Below are 15,860 nucleotides of genomic sequence, written 5' to 3'. Positions count from 1 at the left end.
CATGGTACATCATTTCCAAATACTCTCCAAAGTGGCAAACAAGTCAGGTATCACACTTTGGATCAATACAGGTGACTTTGAGCTTGCCGTGCCTTGTGTTACGTGTCATAATGCCCTCTCTCTTTTTAATATATATATTTTAAAAGCATTTTTATAGTCGAGGAAGGGCTGCTAGGCCAGGAAAGCTGCTCATTTTATTGTATTTACTTTCAAAACATATTGTGGATGCAAAATAGTGCGTTGTTCAATGCGTTCTTGTCAAACTGGAGGAAGCAAACGCCATTTTATTTCTGTAGGATGCATCTACACCAGGCATGGGCAAACTTTGGCCCTCCAGGTGTTTTGGACTTCAACTCCCACAATTCCTAACAGCCTATCGGCTATTAGGAATTGTGGGAGTTGAAGTCCAAAACACCTGGAGGGCCAAAGTTTGCCTTTGTCTGATCTACATTGTAGAATTAATGCAGTTCAACAGAAGTTTAACTGCCCTGGCTCAGTGCAAGGTTTGTAAAACTACAAACTTTGGGATTTGTAGTTTTACAAGGTTCAAAAAGTGCTGGGGCCTCACCAAATGACAACTTGCATTGTTCCATAACATTGAGCCAAAGTGGTGTCCAACTGCATTAATCTTGCCATGTAAATACACCTTGGTAGTGTTTTGACTTAAGTGAGCTTAAAAATTTAAATAATTTTGGTCACAGAAATAATTTTGTGGTAACATCTGATGGAAACTTTGAAGGAAAAGTAGCAGAATTAACAGAATTATATCCATTCACAGGTAATATAAACAACAACAACAACAGTTTAAGGAAAGACATATAGGAGTCAAAATTCAGGCTTTGTTGCACCTAGAGTGCATCTACACTGTAGAACTAATATAGTTTGATACCACTTTAACTTCCATGGCTCAGTCTATGTAATCCTGGGAGTTGTAGTTTTGCTAGGCCTTTAGCCTTCTCTGGCAAAGAATGCTGGTGCTTCACCAAACTACAAATTCCATTATTCCATACCACTGAGCCCATAACCCAGGATTAATAAAGTTGTATTGCTGTGTGTTTCCCAGGCTGTATGGCTATGTTCCAGAAGCATTCTCTCCTGACGTTTTGCCTGAATCTATGACAGGCATCCTCAGAGGTTGTGAGGTCTGACAGACAGACCTCACAAACTCTGAGGATGCCTGCCATAAATGCAGGTTAAACGTCAGGAGAGAATGCGTCTGGAACATGGCCATACAGCCTGGGAAACACACAACAACCCAGTGATTCCGGCCATGAAAGCCTTTGACAATACATTAATAAAGTTAACAACCACAACAACATGTTCAGTAAACAATCATAAATTTTCGACTTTTTACTTAAAGAAGAATCCTGGCTTTTCCCCATTTAGCTCATAATTAAGAAGAAAGTAGTTAACGTCAACCTATCCACCTTATTTTGTTTTAAGTTTGTGTTTGCAATAACAGAAACCTATTTAGGCCCACTATCTATAACATTGTTTTTATTCCTGAGATGGCACAGTGCTTCCTTAACACAGGAAAATTTCATATAACAAACTGTGCTCTTACTTCAAAGCCAAGAACAGAAGATCCTCATTTAACGGGCACCCCTGGGGATAAATGCTGGATAAATGTAGTTTCTGGTTGCTTGAGGGTTACTATTAAAAATAACCTAGCTAATATAGTTCCTAAAACTCACTATACATTAAGGAAAATGAGAAATTGTGGCTAAATGTACCTTCATTTACAAAACATTCATTATAAAATTTTACAAATACTTCCAGTCTAGGTATTGACTTGATTTGTTTTTTTAGTGACTTGAGGAACTTGAGAAACTGCAAGTCGCTTCTTGTGAAAGAATTGGCTGTCTGCAAGGACGTTGCCCAAGGGACGCCTGGATGTTTTTTGATGTTTTACCACCCTTGTGGGAGGCTTCTCTCATGTGCCCGCATAGGGAGCTGGAGCTGACAGAGGGAGCTCATCTGTGCTCTCCCCAGATTCGAACCTCCGACCTGTTGGTCATCAGTCCTGCCGTCACAAGAGTTTAACCCACTGTGCCACCGGGGGCTCCAATTTGACATTAATATCAAAATACTATAAGTAAAACATGAATACAGACAAACATAATGACACCCAATTTCACTATATTATAAAAGTAGCTTTAAAATTGAATTATTACACTATGTAACATGATTTTTATTCCTGAGTTATGAATGGCATTTCCCAATTGATTCTACTGTAAACACATGGAAAACGTTTATTAAACTGCTTTTGCAGAAGGGACATCCTGCACCCCATTTTGCTATTGTTATTCAATGCCTTTCTCATCGAGTCTCAACCAATTCAACATAATTTGCACCAGCCACAAAAATGAAGTTTCAGAAGTAGAACAACTACTTTCAAAGTAAGCACTGCAGTTCACAATTGAACAGGAATAACACTTTCAAACCAGGAAGATAATTATGTTTTCAAATTATCTGCTTTTGGTTTTTATTGGTTGTTTGCGACATCTGGTTATTTGAGAGTTCTGGTAAACTGAGGTCTTATCTACATTGCCATATAATACAGCCTATCGTTAGTTTAGACTCATATAATGCAGTTTAACTCCATTATCTGAATCTACAACAAGCATGGGCAAATTTGGGCCCTCCAGGTGTTTTGGACTCCAACTCCCACAATTCCGAACAGCCTCAGGCCCCTTCCTTTTCCGCCTCAGCCGCTTAAGCTTATGGGCCTGAGGCTGTTAGGAATTGTGGGAGTTGGAGTCCAAAACACCTGGAGGACCCAAAATTGCTCATGCCTGATCTACATTGACCACATAGTGCAGTTTCAAACAGCATTATATGGCGGTGAGTGCACTTTTTGCCCTTTTTCTAGAAATTTCGACTCCAACCCTATTCAATTCTGCTCTGCCATCAAGTCACTCAGAAAGGCTGGTTTGCAAATGGTGTCACTCCGCTCCACTAAACCTCCTTTCAGTACAAGAGAACTTGAAACTGCAATGCAAATCAAGCGAAGGTTAGATCCATCCTGGGCACACCATGCATTTTCATTTCCCTTTCCCCCACTCCGATTCTCTCCTATGTCCACATTTACCTACTGTCCTATTTTCGCAGGTGTTCGGCCCCAATTCCTACCATCGCTTTTCGGAGCACCGAGCTGCTGGCATCCGGCACGGCAAGCAGGAATTACAAAGTGTTGTGAGACCTACCGGTCCCTGTGCAGGTGAGCCAACCAGCTGAACCACACCCCTTTGCATACCTGGGCAGGTAAGCTGTACCTGCGTTGCTGCGGTCATTTGTGGAACACCTTCCTCTCTCACACATACACATCATTGTACTTGAAATGAAACTCGAAACTCAGGCTCGGAGAAAATCCGGAAGGCAGCCTGACCCTGGCTAATTGGGAATAAACAAAGGTAGCTTTGACTTACTTTATTATTACAGTATATTCACAGTTAACCACAACTCAAGCAATCGGAACTCTCAAAAGCATTGAACTTAATAATTCTCAAAAAATACATGTATAAGACACTAAATTTTGCCTTTAATTACCGCATTTCAATATTTATCTCAAGTCAAGAATGTATTACATGGTATAGTACAGGCATGGGCTGTTAGGAATTGTGGGAGTAGAAGTCTAAAACACATGGAGGGCCCAAGTTTGCCCATGCCTGGTAGTATAAAATATAGTATTAGTAAAGATAAAGGTTTTCCTCTGACATTAAGTCTAGTCGTGTCTGACTCTGGGGGCTGGTGCTCATCTCCATTTCTAAGCCAAAGAGCCAGCGTTGTCCATAGACACCTCCAAGGTCATGTGGCCAACATGACTGCATGGAGCGCTATTACCTTCCCGCCGGAGTGGTACCTATTGATCTACTCACATATGCATGTTTTTTAATTGCTAGGTTGGCAGAAGCTGGGGCTCCCCAGATTCAAACCTGCGACCTTTTAGTCAACAAGTTTAGCAGCTCAGTGGTTTAACCCACTGCACCACCGGGGGCTCCCAAAATATAGTATTAGTTAGGCCTATTTTTAATAGTAAGTCTCAAGCCACCAGAAACTACATTAATCTCGCATCTGCAAATACCAAAGAAATGTATTATATGTAAAATACCAAAGAAATGTATTATATGTATATGCAGTAGACTCTCAGTTGACCAAGTTGATTAACTGAAAGACTACTGTATATCTATTAAATATTATTTCCACCAGTCATAAAACACAAAACAAAACTGTTTTCTGGCTTCTTTTTGCCATTTTTTTTACTAGTATACTTTATCTTCAGGTGCATCTACATCTTCAGGTGCATCTACACCTTCACAGAAGCATACGAAAAGCTCAGCCTGTCATTGAACATCAAGAAAACCAATGTGGTCTTCCAGCAGTCACCAGCCAATCCCTCTCCAATGCCAGAGATACAGCTTAACATTAGCAAATGTTGACCTTTCCACTACCTTAGCAGCCACCTCTCCACAAAAGTCAACACTGACACTGAAATACAACACCGCCTGAGCTCTGCGAGGGCAGCATTTTTCCAAATTAAGCACAGAGTGTTTGAGGACCAGGACATCCATAGGGATACCACGGTGCTTGTTTATAAAGCTATTGTTCTCCCAACCCCGCTATATGCCTGCGAGACGTGGACTGTCTACAGACGTCACATGCAACTCCTGGAATGATTCCATCAGTGCTGCCTCTGAAAAATCCTGCAAATCTCTGGGAAAGACAGGTGGACAAATGCCGGCGTGCTAGAAGAAGCAAAGACCACCAGAATTGAAGTGATGGTCCTCCGCCATCAACTCCGCTGGATCAGCTACGTTGTCCGAATGCCCGATCACCGTCTCCCAAAGCAGTTACTCTACTCCAAACTCAAGAATGGAAAACGGAATGTTGGAGGACAAGGAAAGAGATTTAAAGATGGGCTCAAAGCCAACCTTAAAAACTATGGCATAGACACTGAGAACTGGGAAGCCCTGGCTCTTGAGCACTCTAATTGGAGGTCAGCTGTGACCAGCAATCGTGTAGAATTTGAAGAGGAACGAATGGAGGGCAAATGTGCCAAGAGGAAATGTGCCAAGAGGAAGGCATGTCAAGCCAACCCCAACTGGGACCGCCTTCCATGTGGAAACCAATGCCCTACTGCGGGAGAACATGCAAGTAAAAAATAGGGCTCCACAGTCACCTTCGTACCCACCGCCAGGACACCGCACTTGGAGGACAATCTTACTCAGACAACAAGGAATCGCCTAAGTAAGTAAGTACACCAGGCAGTGCTTTTGTACTGGTTCATGGTGCTCACTATAATCTGCAATGCCATTGGAGGGAGGACCTTTGATGTCTCCTGAGACTTGGGAGCTATAACTGTTTGTGGAGGTAGGAGCTTTTCTGTGTAAGTGAACACCCCAGGTACTCATACATACATATTTTCACTTTTATTATGTGTATAGATAGCTAGATATGAAAGCTGATTCCTGTCAGTTCTTTGTTTTTTGCTCAAGTCTGCTGACAACCTGTTTTCCCAGACATAGGCAATAAACTATCATTTGCACATAAAAACTTTTATAATTTCTTTCGCCCTTCTACAAGATGTGATGGGCATTTTTAAAGGCACCAGGAACAACCACAACCTTTCTGTATGCAACATATTCTTCCCTATGCCAGTTGAATTAATCTGCCTCAATGCATGAGTAGAAGTAGGTTGCTGTGGAGAAAGATAATAGGTTATAATATAAGATAACCTCATAGCTCCAGTCTGCTTGAGGAGAAGATGTAGAATATAGGCTTGTGCATTTCTGCTAAATCTCCACCTGTTCCTCTGGCTGGATACTGGTAGACCCCATATCCATTTTTTCACGACTCCCAAAAACAGGTGGGTAGCTGGATAGCCGTTTTTGGCCCATAGCTGAAAAATGTGTCTAGATCGAGTCTATTGGCAGCAGTGAGAAACATATGAAGTTCCCCTTTCCGTTCCTGCCATCCATTCCTTTTTCCTTTCGAGGGAACCTGGGTATCAGCAACAGGGTTAAGAAAGCACCCTATGTGTGTGTGAGAGAGAGGCGGGGGGGGGGGGAGAGCTATCAACCTGGAGTTATCTCCCTGGGCTTCCTTAAAAAGCCCCTCTTTTTGCTCTACTGCAAGCCCTGTCTAAAGTGGGCATGCTTCAATCTGGGTTTAATGCTTCCTTAAAGCTGTTTCTTTCTACTCCAGAGGAGACAGGGTGCAGGCTCGCATGCTCTCTCCCTGCACACAGTTTTCCAAGGCATTTAAGGTGGCTTAGACTTCCCAGGGAAAAAAGAGTAATCAACCTGGAGCTATCTCCCTGGAGGGCTTCCTTTAAAAACCCCTCTTTTTGCTTTACTGCAGGCATGCTATAGTCCCAGTTTAATGCTTTCTTAAAGCTGTTTCTACTTTCTACTCTAAAGGAGAGGTAACTAGGTCATAGTAGTTTTCAGAGAATGGGGGTTTTCTTTTTCTTTGCGGGAATTTATTATTATTATTATTATTATTATTATTATTATTATTATTATCTTTTAGAAATATTTGAAGGAGAGGAAGGGAAGGAGAAAAAAAAAGCGAAAAGGGTAACTATCCCAAGCCCTCCACCACCTGTCCCCAACTCCCAGCAGTCCCATTAAATAAAAAGAATCAAGAAAATAAAGGAAAATAAAGGAAAATCAAGGAAAATCAAAAAGATTAAACTATGGTGCTGAATAGGGGAGGAGGAGCTGATATGGCAAATGCCTTAGCATCACCGAAGCAGCCGGATTGGTTGAAGGAACTGCTAAAGACGGATCCAGGCCGTCTGCAAGGATGTTGCCCAGGAGATACCCGGGTGTTTGGTTTTTTTAATGTTTTACCATGGGGAGCTGGAGCGGACAGAGGGAGCTGATCCGCGCTTTCCCTGGATTCGAACCTGCAACCTGTCAGTCTTTAGTCCTGCCGGCACAAGGGTTTAACCCATTGTGCCACCAGGGGCTCCTTAGCATTAATAAATATTTACTTCTTTATTCTTTTTTATAACCATGTCTTACTACAGTGAAATCACTAAACCATACACCCACTAGGCCATATATGCAGGGCCAGCATGGAGAGGGGATCTGTCATGCTGTATTGTCATTTTCTTCATGTTTTTTTTCATTCTATGTAAGGTATATAATGTCTCATTTTTAGATCTCAGGTTTTGGTGTTGGAGTCTCAAGATCCAGGATATGGCAATCATAGTGGGAGCTTCACATATGACTTCGTTTCACAAATGAATAAAATAAAGTGGGGATACAGGTGAAGCACCTGGCGAAATAGTAGAAATTACTTTCTATTGTTCTACAACAGTGGTTCTCAATCTGTGGGACTCCATATGTTTTGGCCTTCAACTCGCAGAAAGCCCAACAGCTGGTAAACTGGCTGGGATTTCTGGGAGTTGAAGACCAAAACACCTGGGGACTCACAGGTTGAGAACCACTGATCTACAAAATGTTTGTTCTCTGATTTCTCACCTTGAAGCATTTCAGGCCGGAACAGGAATGTGAACATTTTTGGTATCTCCTCTCCTCCCACCCAGTTTCAGGTATTAATACAACAGGCAGTTTAAAAAAGTATCAGAGAACATTCATACTACGCGCTCCGATGGCTTAAATTGTTATCCATCCTCTTCTTGCCTCTCTTAGCCATTTACATCATCAGGGTCTTATCTCTGATGCTGAGCTAGTCGTCTGAGAGAGGTGGGGAGGAGTTTTATTTAAAGGAAAGCTGCCTTAAACATATTGGATTGCCCATCATGCCCTTTATTGTGAACTCCAATTAGGTTTCAAGGTTCTTAGGTCTGATCTTGGGTCTAAGGTCTTAATTCTAGCTTCTCCAGTTTTCTTGAAGAGTGGGGAAAAAATCTGGAAAATAGTGCCACTTAGAAAATTGTGTGTGAGAGAAAAAGTCTCAGAGAACAACAAGCTTCAATTGGTTATAGATGACTTTGTGGAAGACTTGCAGTGAAATTTTACCAGGAACATAATTCTAACTGTTGGCTTAGAAGGGTGGTCCTCAAACTCTGGGCTTCAAGGTGTTTGGACTTTCATCCCCAGAATTCATGACTGACGGTGGAGCTGATATCGGGCCTTCTGGGGACTGAAATTCAAAACACCTGGAGGACTGAAGTCTGGAGACCACTGGCTTAGAAGTAAACCCTAGTGGGGTGCTTGACTAGGATACTGGGAGACCAAGGTTTGAATACCCACTTGGCCATGGAAACCCACTCAGTGATCTTGGGAAAGTCACTGTCTCTTATCTGCAGAGGAAAGCAATGGTAAGCTTTTCTCTAAACTTTGGGATTCCACGTGTTTGGACTTTCATCCCCAGAATTCATTACTGGTGGTCAAGCTGGGATTGGGGCTTTTTGGGAACTGAAGTTCAAAACACCTGGAGGATTGAAGTCTGGGGACCACTGGCTTAGAAGTAACCCCCATTGGGGTTGCTAAACTACGATAATGAGAAACCAAGATTTGAATTCCCACTTGGCCATGGAAACCCTCTCAGTGATCTTGGGAAAGTCACTGTCTCTCATCCACGGAGGAAAGCAATGGTAAGCCCTTTCCCAAAACTTTGGGCTTTCAGGTGTTTGGACTTTTATCCCCAGAATTCATGACTGGCGGTCGAGCTGGAATTGGGGATTTGAAGGGCTGAAGTCCAAAATACCTGGAGAACTGAAGTCTGGAGACCACTGGCTTAGAAGTAAACCCTATTGGGATACTAGACTAGGATACTGGGAGACCAAGATTCGAATTCCCACCTGACCATGGAAAGTGATCTTGGGAAAGTCACTGTTTCTCAGCTGCAGAGGAAAGCAATGGTAAGCCCTTTTCAAATGTTGCTTTAAAAAACCCAAATCTTGTGATAGGGCACCACAAGAATTTAACAACAAAGACCTATTGAGGTCTGTGAAATGTAGCTCTTCATGTTTAGAACTTCACCCTTCGGGGACATCATCTCCCCGCTGTGTGTTCATCTTGATATTATAATGCTGCCTTGTTCCTAGTGACCATTTTGTGCCTGACTTGTGGCCACTTAAAGCTTTCATGCCAGAAGCAAATCACTTACATGTTTTCTATGCAGATTCTCTAAACAGCTAAGAAAGAACAATCTTCTCACTTTAACTGGAGCTGGGAACACCCACTTTAGCTAAGGCTCGCATCTTATTATCCAACATGGAAGCATTCCAATCTGTTCATCTTGCATTTGAATAATATAATTGTGGTTGAAACTTAATATATTGTTTAATTACATTTGCTAGGGCTTTGGCCATGAATTCTTGAGCCTGGAATACACCTGATTTGGCACCACTAAACTGGCAGTGTTTCTTTAAGGCAGTGTTTTTCAACCTTTCTAATGCTGCGACCTCTTAATACAGTTTTTCATGGTGGTGACCTCCAATCATAAAATTATTTTCATTGCTACTTCATAACTGTAACTTTGTCCTAAATGGTTCCGGCCCAGTTTACCTGTCCGAATGTATCTCCCTCTACGAACCATCTAGGACCTTAAGATCATCTGGTGAGCCCCTACTCTCGGTCCCACCACCATCACAGTCACGTTTGGTGGGGATGAGAGACAGGGCCGGCTCCATGGTGGCCCCTTGGCTGTGGAATGCCCTCCCTAATGAGGTTAGATCTGCCCCTTCCCTCCTGACCTTCCAGAAGGAACCTAAATCCTGGTTATGGGATCAAACGTTCACAGAATAGTTTGTTTTACTGGCGAAGACATGATTTTATTGGACCGTACTTGGACTGATTTGGACGACGATTTTAATTCTGGTGATTTTAATCTGGTGAGCGGGTTCTAATGTATATTTATAATTATTTTAATTGCATATAGAAGTATTTATTAGGTGTTTCATATTATGTTTGTCATTGAATTGTTGCCTGTTTGGAAGCCATTCTGAGTCCCTCCCCGGAGGTCAAGAAGGACGGAGTATAAATGTTTTAAATAAATAAAATTTGCTACTGTTATGATTCGTAATGAAAATATCTGATACATGCAGGATCTATTTTCATTCACTGGACCAAATTTGGCACAAATACCTGATACGCCCAAATTTGGGGATGATTGATTTTGCTATTTGGTAGTTGTAGTTTCTGGGATGTATAGTTAATCTACAATCAAAGAGCATTCTGAACTCCACCAATGATGGAATTGAACCAAGCTTAGCACATAGATCTTCAATGACCAACAGAAAATACTGGGAGGGTTTGGTGGGCATTGACCTTGAGTTTTAGAGTTGTAGTTCACCTACAGATGCTCTCACTCGCCCACACATGCGCACCATGCTACCATGCGCCAAGCACGCCTGCTTTCTCACTTGGAGTCTCAGAAAGAGCCCTCCTTTTGCTGAGAGGACAGTCAATCACAGCAGAGGAGGGCTTTTGGTTGGACTATTCACCATCTGTTTCGGAAAAGGAAGAGAAAGACAGGCGGAAAGATCTTCAGCCTTCTCTGCCAAAGGAGTCCCTAAGACCATCAGAAATATGTTTTCTGATGGTCTATGGTGACCCTGCTGAAACCCCCAGGTGTCCTGACCTCCAGGTTGAGAAACGCTGTTTTAAGGTATCATCCAAGGTTATTCACATCCAAGGACAGCTCTACCTTTAAGCAATGGGAAGCAAGTGCCTCAAGCAGAAGATACCGGATGGTGGTTGCAAGGTGTGGAAAGTCAAAGCTACAGGTTGTGTCACCTGCCTTGCTTCCTCTAAGCAACACTGCTATCTTCAGATACAAGATTTTGGCCAAATGGTAGAAGGACAACTGCAAATCCCATTCACAATCTTGCTCTTTGTTTCAGATTGCAAAATGTCGCAAGCCAGTCTTTTTCACCTTACCTGCTATTGTTCCTTTCAATATGAAATGCCAGGATATTAAGTTTCTAACACACTTGTTTGCAAAACATGTGCTCTGTCTCTGGGCTGTGGTCCCTCCTACTTGTTGACTTGTTGGCAAGGAGCACTTGGGGGAAATAGAAGTCCTGTGCCTTGCCCACAGCAGGCCTCCCTCTTTGACTAGGTGGAGCCTCAAAAATTATTTCCTCATGAATAACCGAAACGTCTATAAATCTGTTGCCTAGCCCAAATTGATTGTACACATTTTATAGCCTCTGTGAGTTGTTAGCATAGGCAACATGCAAGCCGAACAAGAAGCCGAGAAGCTTTAACCTACATATACCTCTGTTAAATATGTAACTTGCACTTTTTACTGCTGGAGTGACATTTTTTCCATGCAAACAACATTCAAGAGTTCTTGAAAAATCAGAGCTAGGAAGAATCCTAATGGATAGAGATGGAAAAACAACCACAATGAGCGAGTGGTGGTGGTGTGAATTCAGGTCAACTCTGATGGATTTTTTTTGGTGACAGGAGCAACTTGTATTATTACAATATAATAATTATTATTCTATATTTTATATTACATGTGATATTACTTACTATATTGCTGTATACTGGTATAGTATAATATAGTAATATATAATACTTTTTTTTGTCGTGTCAGGAGCGACTTGAGAAACTGCAAGTCACTTCTGGTGTGAGAGAATTGGCTGTCTGCAATGACATTGCCCAGGGGACGCCCGGAAGATTTGATGTTTTTATCATCTTTGTGAGAGGCTTCTCTCATGTCCCCGCATGAGGAGCTGGAGTTGATAGAGGGAGCTCATCTGCCTCTCCCCAGATTCGGACCTGCGACCTGTCGGTCTTCAGTCCTGATGGCACAGGGGTTTAACCCACTGTGCTACCGGGGTATATATAATACTAATATTGGTCTATGCTAATAATATAATATATTGTATGTCCAAATCACTTGTAAGATGCTCTGAGTCCCCTTCAGGGTGAGAAGGGCCGCATATAAATGTTGTAAATAAATAAACATGAGAAACTGCAAGTCGCTTCTGGTGTGAGAGAATTGGTCATCTGCAAGGACATGGTCCAAGGGACGCCCGGATGTTTTACCATCCTGTGGGAGGCTTATCTCATGTCCCTACCTGGGAAGCTAGAGCTAACAGACGGGAGCTCACCCTGTTCCCCGGATTTGAACCACCGACCTTTCAGTCAGCAGTCCTGCTGGCACAAGGGTTTAACCCATTACGCACCTTTGACTACCTTTAGTTTGCCCAGTGAGCACAGCGAGGATGGGTTATGCAACTTGATGGCAAATGCCTTAGCATCACAGGCTAGCAGCTTGATGTGGCAAGTGGTTGATTGTTGCACTGGGGCTGGAAGGAAGAAGCATGGTGTTCTGGAGAAGTGGGTTATTAAAGCCACTTCCTGTATGAAGTTTCCTTCACCTGGATGAAAGAAATTTATAATTCAGTAGAAATGACGCATGGTGACCTTATCATAGGATTTTCTTGGCAAGAATGTGAATCCTGGTCTCTCAAGAGTCATAGTCCAACACTCAAATCCCTACATTGTGCTAGCTCTTTGAAGAGAAACACGAGTGGCCATCATTTCTCTTCCAAAACAAACTCTGTCATGGATTAGAAGGTTTTTTCCTCCTACTTTTTTCAACACAGGCTGGGTGGACCAAGGTTATCTGTAGGATGATGCACCACACTGGACAGCTCAAAGTCCTTGTTATTCTGAAGTGGAGGGACACTCAGGGAAGATGCATCATCCTTGCCTGAGGGGCAACACCTTGCCTTGTCATCCTTACCATTCTTGAAGGTTAGGGTTAGCCTGGGGAGGAAGAGAAGACTGAAGGGTGGGGCAAAGGCCATCTCTAATTTTAGTCTGAGGAGAGGCTCCAGAACACCATGAGTCATGCCTGAAGTCACATTGTAACCCGATGACTACCTTTAGTTTACCCTGTGAGCACAACGAGGATGGGTTATGCAACTTTATGGTAAATGCCTTAGCATCACAGGATGGAGCTGGTTGTGGCAGGTGGCTGGTTGAAGCACTAGGGCTGGAAAGAAGAAGGCCTGGGCCTTTTGGAGAAATTATTGGGGAATTGGGTTATTAAAGCCACTTCCTATATGAAATTTCCTCCATCTGGATGAAATAAATTTATAATTCAGTGGAACTTGCAGTGTGTTTTCAAGTTGCTTCTGACACAATAAAAAAAGTGGAAATTAGCATCCAAGATGTGGTAAGATGCAAAAGACGAAATATATATAAAGCAAAGGCCAACTGGCAAAGCCAACATGAACTGAGTCCTGAATTTGAGGATCACAACTTCTGTGTTTTCTGAAACTGGAATGGGTGGGTTTCAGTCTGAGATTTCCAAGCCAAAGTCCTTAGCATTCTACGACAATGTAATAAAAGGTAAAGGTAAAAGTTGCCCCTGACGTTAGATTTAGTCGTGTCCAACTCTGGGGAGTGGTGCTCATTTCCATTTCTAAGCCAAAGAGCCGGCATTGTCCATAGACACCTCCAAAATCATGTGGCCAGCATGACTGCACGGAGCACCGTTACTTTCCCGCTGAAGCGGTACCTATTACATCAAACATTTGCATGTTTTCGAACTGCTAGGTTGGCAGAAGCTGGGGCTAATAGCGGGAGTTCACCTCACTCCTTGGATTCAAACTGCCAACCTTCTGGTCAGCAAGTTCAGCAGCTCAGTGGTTTAACCTGCTGCGCTACCAGGGAGCCTTTCAACAATGTCATAATTATTAATATTAATACTAGAAAATTATATTTGTAAAGTGGAAAGGGAATGGGTCAGGAGGTCACACAGGGATTAGGAACTCTTGATAGAGCTGCAGACATAATAAAAAAATAATAATTGTTCTTCTAAAAAGAGCCAACTAATGCAGTATCCAGTATCCTTATACTGGGCTTGGCCCCATGTAAGCTTTCCAGAGATGGAGGCGGGGTATAAAATAAAGTTATTATTATCATTATCATCATCATCATCCAACTGCACAAAAAAGTTCAGACAAGGCCAGGATTCAAATCCCCACTCAGCCATTGAGACCCACTGGTTGACCTTGGGCAAGTCACACTCTTGGCCTCAGATGAAGGCAAAAAGCAACCTACCTATAAATAATCTTGCCAATAAAATCCTTAGTATAAGTTAGAAATTGAGGGCACACCATCACCACCGTCTATCTATTCCTCATCGAATTACCAATCTTGCTTTAAAGGCATAAATGATAATGGCCATCAGTTCCCCTTTAAAACAGACCTTAATGTTTATAGGATCGTTGGCTTTCTTCCTGTTGATGCCAACATTTTTATAGTTAAACATTGAGGCAGCTTCATAGTCTTGATTATTTGTTCAAAATAACTGTTATGGGACTTTCAGGTCACTCTTGACTTACCTCCATAAAGTTTTCTGGGAAAGATTTATTCTGAGGAGGTTTGCAGCTGGAGGAGCGTGACTTGCCCAACTCCCCTTGCAGGCTTCCATGACTGAGCACTGATTCAAATCCTGGTCACATGGAGTTCTAGTCCAAAACCTCAAATCACGACATCATGCTGGCTTTCTATCTAAATAAATTAGACTCGAATAGACAGACCAGAAGCTGAGTAATAGCACTGAAGAATTCTGTCACGTTTTTATTCCACAGTTGGTCCAATGTCAAGGTGATATGCATTTAAAAATATTTTAAAGATCTGTTGCCAAATCATACTATCCACTAGAGGTGTGTGCAGTACTCATTTCATCCATTCTTTCGGTCCTTTCGGTTCATTTGGGAGCACAAAATGGAACCCCCACCCCACCCTGGAAAGAAAATGAACGCGATACGAAAGCAAGAGGGAGCGGGTACCGTTTCCTTGCCTGCTTTTTGTGAGCAGTTTAATATTTGTTATTAATCCCCTAGCAAACAAAAAGTAAACCCTTATTTACTCTCCTCTTCCAGGAGGTCATCCCTCTTCCTTATCTGGAAGTGGGAAGCCTTAAAATGTATTGTCGAAGGCTTTCATGGCCAGAATCACTGGGTTGTTGTAGGTTTTTTCAGGCTATATGGCCATGTTATAGAAGCATTTTCTCCTGCCATTTCGCCGGCACCTATGGCAAGCATCCTCAGAGGTTGTGAGGTCAGGAGAGAATGCCTCTAGAACATGGCCATATAGCCCAAAAAAACCCTAGAACAACCCAGCCTTAAAATGCCTTGGAGAATGTGTGATGACCAAGGCCTTCTTCTTCTCCCTCCTTCTAGGCTCTTGGAGCTGCCACCTTGGGTCATTACTTGCTGGGTGCCTTCCTCTCCTCCTCCTCTGTCTCTCATGCAAGGAAGGCACCTCTTAAGCGGTGCAAAGAGGAGGGGGGCTGGAGGTGCCTTCCTTGCATAAGAGATGGAGGAGGAGAAAGAGAGGAAGGCGCCAAGCCAGGCAACAGCAACAGCAATGAATGGCCCAAGGTGGCAGCTCCGAGGAGAAGAGGACCTTGGTCACTTTTTCCAAGAAGAGTGTGTGTGTGGCGTGCAGGAGCACCTCCTCTAGAGTAAAAATAGCAGATAACAAAACCTCTTTAAAACATGCACCAGGAAGGGGATCTGGATGGGAAGCCTCTATCATGGGCCGAAAGAAAATATATCTTTCGGACCCAGAGTGAAAACAGATAACTGCCCTCCCAATTTTGGGAGGCTCGATAAAAGCAGATTGGGCCCCCCCAACAAAAGCCAGGACACTAAATGGGTTTACCCCAAATGCACAACCCTACTATCCACAGCACCACAACTGAGAAGCTTGTCGTCCCTTGAATGCTGTGGCTTGCACCTCTTAGGAGCTTCACCCCCCATGACCAACTGTGGGATTTGTAGTGCAAAATATCCAGCAAACCAAATGTTTTTTCCCCTCTCTGACACACTACACCAACTCAAATCTTTTAGACTAAAATTTAATCAAACAAGTTCATTGCATATGAAGAAACAAGCAGTCAAGGAC

At 42.8% G+C, this 15,860-nt stretch overlaps 1 protein-coding gene across 2 annotated transcripts in view; it reads right to left on the bottom strand.

The window, feature by feature from the left end:
• Nucleotides 1-3,201, bottom strand: part of EPS8L1 (EPS8 signaling adaptor L1) — a 55,035-nt gene extending 51,834 nt beyond the window's left edge. Inside the window, exon 1 of one of the 2 annotated variants that reach the window (XM_060780440.2) lies at nucleotides 3,096-3,201. The gene's annotated coding sequence lies outside the window, so the exon portion shown is untranslated. Of the gene's footprint in view, nucleotides 1-3,091 lie in introns of both variants that reach the window. The other variant, XM_067469880.1, reaches the window with a different exon arrangement.
• Between the last annotated feature and the right edge of the window lie 12,659 nt (nucleotides 3,202-15,860).

The sequence above is a fragment of the Anolis sagrei genome, chromosome 6 (genome assembly GCF_037176765.1).
Source record: "Anolis sagrei isolate rAnoSag1 chromosome 6, rAnoSag1.mat, whole genome shotgun sequence".
Lineage (NCBI taxonomy): Eukaryota > Metazoa > Chordata > Lepidosauria > Squamata > Dactyloidae > Anolis > Anolis sagrei.
Note: the sequence above shows the minus strand (reverse complement) of the source record. Positions and strands in the feature narration are given on the sequence as shown.